A 6071-nucleotide genomic window follows, 5' to 3' on the forward strand; every position below is an offset into this window, starting at 1 on the left:
TTCTCTGCTCCCTGGTATTCAAGCCTGGTTACAGGGTTTTATACTTTTCAAAGTTATTGTACATCGATCATTACAACAGAGCTTGGAGGAAATCACCTCAGAAAGGTTTGAAATCCTGAAGCAAATCAGAGCTATCCCAGCCTTCATCAGTGATCCAGCTGTGTGCAAAGAACTGGATGCCAGGGAGAGAAGGACAAATGATCATAGATAAAGGCACACCCAGGCACGGTCTCCTCAATCACAGCACCTGCGGTTCTGGATTGGCATTATCAACGAGCAGTTCAGAGAGCTGTGGTGTGATTCAGATGTGCTTAAGAGAATCTCCATGAGCAATTTACAATTCCTGTGACCCAAGGAACAGTCTGAAAGATGCTTTCTTACTCAACTGAATGAACTGGGCAGAATTACCTATTTGTTTTTGAAAAAGTAATATATACACATAGTAAAAAGAAAAATTCAGTGTCGGAATATATAGTGAAAATCTTAAAAGGGAGAAGTATGTACACATGGCTATGAATGTGTTGGCATATGCATGGAATATTTCTGGAAAGATGCACAAGAAAGTATTTACAGTGGTTGCCTCTGCAGAGGGGAACTGTAGAGGTCTGAAGTGAGGAAAATCAAAACAACTTACATTTAACAGACACTTTTGTACTATCTGAATTTTTATTGGATTTTTTATTATGTGTATATATTAATTTTTCAATTAAAACACATTAATTAAAACCAATATAAATGTGGCACTTGTTTCTTTCACTCATGTGAGGGGTCCTGGAGGCTCTCAGTGCATCAGCCAGGGTACCTCAATTCTAGCCAGAGAGAAAAAGAGCTTCCTAGCTGCCGTTGAGCGAGGAGGACCCAGAGCTGCCTCTTAGGAATAGAACTCGAGCCTTACCTGAGAAAGGGTGGGAAGCACAGTTCGAATCCCAGCTGTGTCACCCACTGGGGGACCTGAGGCGAATGACTTAACTATTCTGAGTCTTACTGTCTTCTTCGTCTGTGAAATGGGGGCAATAATACCTGTTGGTAGTTTTTTAATGACTGAGAAGGCTTTTGTGTGTGCAAAGCAGCACTCCCAATTACTTGGATTTTAATAACATCCATTATACTAAAGGTTTTCATTTTTAAACCTGCTGTTTTTTAAGCCATTAAGCACAATACACAGATATTATTTTTATACTGTATTTTTATGCTATTATATATTAGATCATATCTCTTTATAAATCAAATGGAACACTTTTCACTCATTCTTTGATTAATGTTCAGTTAATTCATAGATTTAATGAATGAGAACTTCTTAAGTGATCAATACCTCCTATATAATTAATCAGATTCCTTTAGACATTTCAAACTATAAACATGTGTTTACTATATTTTATTCTCTCAAACACCTCAAACATTTAATAATGCAGACTTATAAATCTCACAAAATATTTCTGAGTTTAAATAATTCTTCATCTAATAGACCAGACATAAGAATTTAATCATCACATTCTCTTAAGCATATCAAATATCTTTTTAAAAATCGTATATAGAAAAAACAGCATAGTGTTTTAAAAAACTTGCTATTAAACAATAATCACAAAGATATCACTACCTCAAAGTAAAAAAAAAAATTTTAAATACTTTTTTGGGGTTTTTCTTACCTCCCATCATAGGTCAGCTGAGATTACTCAGTTGAAAATGAATCAGATTTTGAACCTGAAACCAGCAAAAAGATGGCCATTGATGATTAAGTAGCTAGGGACTAAAGACTCAAGTTTTTTTCCTTTTTGCAATTACTGACTATAGCTTTTAGCTGTTTACCCGCCCATTGTTAACTGTGCTGTTTAGGCAATATGCTATCTGACTCCCACTAGATTCTTATAGATAACCTCTCCTTGAAGCCTGGGTCACCATGGTAATGGATGTTTGAGCTGTTTTTCAGGAATTTGAACCCCTTGTCCACTTCAGGCTGGTTGAGACCACCAACCCATCAACTGGGCCCGCATAGATGTCCAATAAGCGACCTTTTGACGTCAAGAGGCTAAAAACTCCACCCTCGGGTCATGCCAACGCTGCCATTTTGTGAACATGCATCCTATGAAGAGCATGAAGTCTGACTACGCTTGCGCAGATCATCAATTACCTCACCTCTTCTCACTTCCGATCAGCTATCTCCACATTTCAGACCACCTTGCCCCCTTCCAGATAAATATCCCTGAGTCCCTGTTTTTGGGGAAGCGGATTTGAGACTCATTCTCCTATTTCCTCACGTGGCTGCCTTGTGAGTAACCCCCCTCTCCCTGCAATCTTATCCTGTCGGTGATCGGTTTTCTGGGTGGCAGGCAAAACGAACCTGGTGCAGTAACAAACCCATGTGTTGAGTTGTTATTGCACTCCATTTTGTTTCATAATTTTAAATTATTGACTCCCATCCTGTGGCATTTTGTTGACTATACGAGGATTAAGTATGATAATGTGTATAAACAGACATTCTTCTTAGCATTCAGAACAGCAGAGATAGTCAGTTATTCATCACAGTTTAGAGTTAGAAAGGAAGTGGAGGCACATTGCGAATAGCCTTTTGATCTTGGTCCTTCCCTTTCTTATAACAAAACCTGATATTTCTCTGGGCTCAATGCACCCAGCTAATAGACTACATTTCCCAGCCTCCCTTGAAGCCGGGTGTAGCCATGTGATTAAGTTCTGGCCAATCACATATAAGCAGAAAAAAGAGGCAATTATAGAAATTATAAGAAGTCACCTTAAAAGGAAGGGGCACACCCTTCAACTTCACTTTTATCTTCTAGCTGCTTCAAACAGGGAGCTCCAGCAGCCATCATGTGCCACAGCCCAAGCATGGCAGATAGAGAAAGCTGGAAGAAGTTCTAGTCCCTGACGACCATGGAGCGCCATGCTACTCCTGGACTGACTACCTATAGATTTCTTTTAAATGAAAGGAAAATAAAGTTCTATCTTGTTTAAGCTGCTGTTTTTCAAGGCTCTGTTATTCATAGCCGGGCTTAATTCTGCCACACATCTTATATATCTTATTGTCTTACCTTCTTCAATTTCAGAACCCTGCATTATGAGCTAAAAACCAAGAATGTCACATAGAAGTCAAGATGGCGGCGTAAGCAGACTCTGAACTCACCTCCTCCCGTGGACACAGCCAATTTACAACTACTCGTGGAAAAATTACCCCTGAGAGAGAACTGAAAACTGGATAAGAGGAACCCCTGCAACAAAAGACAATCCTAATTGAGGTGGAAGAGGCAGAAACTCCCTTCTGGAGAGAAAAAATGCCGCCTTCACAAGCCGCCAGCTTCACGGCCGCCCGGGAGCAGCCCACAGGTCCGCAGCCCTCCCTGGAGGAACGGGGCCCTGAGCCGGGAGCGCTCCTGCTGTAGGCATTTGGTGGACCCAGCACAATCCAGATGAGTGGCATAATATCTGACTTTGCCTGCTACTAAAACATTGGGGAGTACCCCCAGAAAAGCTGGTTCACAAAGAAATTAAAACCGGCTCTCAAAGGGCCCACGCGAAAACTCACCCGTTTCAGAAAGCAACCTAAAATCACCAGAAAGATAGGTGCACAGTGCTTTTGAAAAGAGACTCACCTGATAGGCTCTGAGTGCATTGCAGTGAGAGGTGAGACCTCTCCAGGGACTGGGACATTGGGGGCGGCCATTGTTGTGGCCTGGTGTGGGAGTGCTGACACAGACGCCATTGGAGTTCTCCCTGGGGCCTGCTAGCCCAGGGTCTGCCCCACCCACTAGAGCACCGATTTAATCCAGCTCAGTCAGGGCAGGCAGCCCACCCTAGGGACTGGCCCCACCCAACAACAAGCCCACCCTAGGGACTGGCCCCACCCAACAACAAGCCCTCAGGCAACTTGTGGGCCTGCATAGATTGGTGACTGGATTCTCTGCAGCCTGGCAACTGAGCCCACTTCAGTGGGGCAGGGCCTGCACAAGGAGTGGGTGGAGAGTGTGGGGCGGTGGTGGAGTGTATGGGGCTTCCGCTGTGGAGAGACTCGGTCCACTTCAGGAGGTCGGGGCACGCACATGGGGCAGGACTGTGTTGACTGTGTGTGTGGACCTGTGGGTGGCGGGGCTTGTCAGCTGAAAAAGACTTGTGCTTCTCAAAGGCCCACATAGGGGGTTTGCCCCACCTTCCAAAGCCTGAAACAATTGGGTGCTCCCATGCCTGAGGCCAGCCCCACCCGCTGCAATCCTCAGAGAGCTGACAAGAGACCTAAAGGCTGGAGGCTTATAGCAATTGTAAGCCCCTGAGCCTAAGAACCCGACACACTGGGGGCCTACTCACTTAAAAGAAATACTGCAACACAAATGTGGTATTAGAACTTGCAGCTAAATGTGCTGGGGCTTCCCACACCCGATAAAGAGACTGAAGGGCCCACAACAACTACAAGCAGCTGAGCACTATAACAGCTGGCCAGGAGCATAACTCGGCCTCCCTGGGCACCTACAGGGAGAGCAAACAGGCCACAACAGAAGGACACATGTAGCCCACATAGGGGTCACTCCTGGAACATTGAGAACTGAGGGAAGCACACGGCAGGTCTCCTAAGGCATCACTTATATAAGGTCACCTATCCAAGAGCAGGAGACATAGCTGACCTACCTAATACACAGACACAAGCACAGGGAAAGAGGCAAAATGAGGAGGCAAAGGAATACATTCCAAGTAAGGGAACAGGACAAAACCCCAGAGAAGGAACTAAGTGAAACAGAAATGAGCAACCTACCTGACAGAGAGTTCAAGCAAAGAGTGTTAAGGATGCTCACTGATCTGGGGAGAAGAATAGATGAACTCAGTGAGAATGTCAACAAAGAATTGGAAGATATAAAAAAGAACCAATCAGAAATGAAGAATATAATACTGGAAATGAAAAACTCACTAGAGGGACTCAAAAACAGATTAGAGGATACAGAAGAACGGATCTATGAGCTGGACGAAAGACTAGAAGAAATTACCCAAGCTGAACAGGTAAAAGAAAAAAGAATTAGAAAGAGTGAGGACAGTCTAAGGGACCTCTGGGACAACATCAAGTGCACTAACATCCGTGTTATACGTGTCCCAGAAGGAGAAGAGCGAGACAAAGGGGCAGAGAATCTATTTGATGAAATAATTGATGAAAACTTCCCTAACCTAAGGAAGGAAACAGACATCCAGGTACAGGGAGCACAGAGAGCCCCAAACAAGATAAACCCAAAGAGGCCCACACCAAGACACATCATAATCAAAATGTCCAGAATTAAAGATAAAGAGAGAATCCTAAAAGCCGCAAGAGACAGACAAGTTACATACAAAGGAAACCCCATAAGGCTATCAGCTGACTTCTCAGCAGAAACCTTACAGGCTAGAAGAGAGTGGCACGATATATTTAAAGTGCTAAAAGGAAAAAACTTACAGCCAAGAATACTCTACCCGGCAAGGTTATCATTCAAAATGGAAGGAGAGAGAAAAAGTTTCCCAGACAAGCAAAAATTAAAGGAGTTTGTCACCACGAAACCAATGCTACAAGAAATGTTAAAGGGACTGATTTAAGGGGAAAAGAGAAGACCACAAATAGGAAAAATTATCTATTTCCATGATAAGAGGGTAATGGATACAAATGCACAAAAAAGAGGTTAGATATGATATCAAAAACATAAAATGAAGGAGGAAGGGAGTTAAAGAGTAGAGCTTTCAGACAGAGGTCAAACTAAAGAGACCATCAATTCTGTATAGAAGGAGAAAGGAACAGAGAAGGACTACTAAAACACTGAGAAAAAAAAAAAAGTTAAAAAATGGCAGCAAGTACATACTTATCAATAGCTACTTTAAACGTCAATGGACTAAATGCTCCAATTAAAAGGCATAGGGTGGCTGATTAGGTTAAAAAACAAGACCCATATATATGCTGCATACAAGAGACACACTTCAGACCTAAAGACACTCACAAACTGAAAGTGAAGGGCTGGAAAAAGATACTCCATGCAAATGGCAATGAAAAGAACGCTGGGGTAGCAATACTCATATCAGACAAAATAGACTTGAAGACAAAAAGAGACAAAGAAGGG

The 6071-nt window shown here is 42.9% G+C and overlaps 1 long non-coding RNA gene across 1 annotated transcript; it reads right to left on the bottom strand.

The window, feature by feature from the left end:
* Positions 1–745: 745 nt before the first annotated feature.
* On the bottom strand, positions 746–3798 carry LOC147915225 (uncharacterized). Its single transcript, XR_015554403.1, has 3 exons — positions 3603–3798; positions 1647–1701; positions 746–997 (listed from the first exon to the last, which is right to left on the bottom strand). It is a non-coding gene; the product is annotated as an uncharacterized LOC147915225 (long non-coding RNA).
* Positions 3799–6071: the final 2273 nt, after the last annotated feature.

The sequence above is a fragment of the Ceratotherium simum genome, chromosome 15 (assembly GCF_057802395.1).
Source record: "Ceratotherium simum simum isolate JZ-2026a chromosome 15, ASM5780239v1, whole genome shotgun sequence".
NCBI lineage: Eukaryota > Metazoa > Chordata > Mammalia > Perissodactyla > Rhinocerotidae > Ceratotherium > Ceratotherium simum.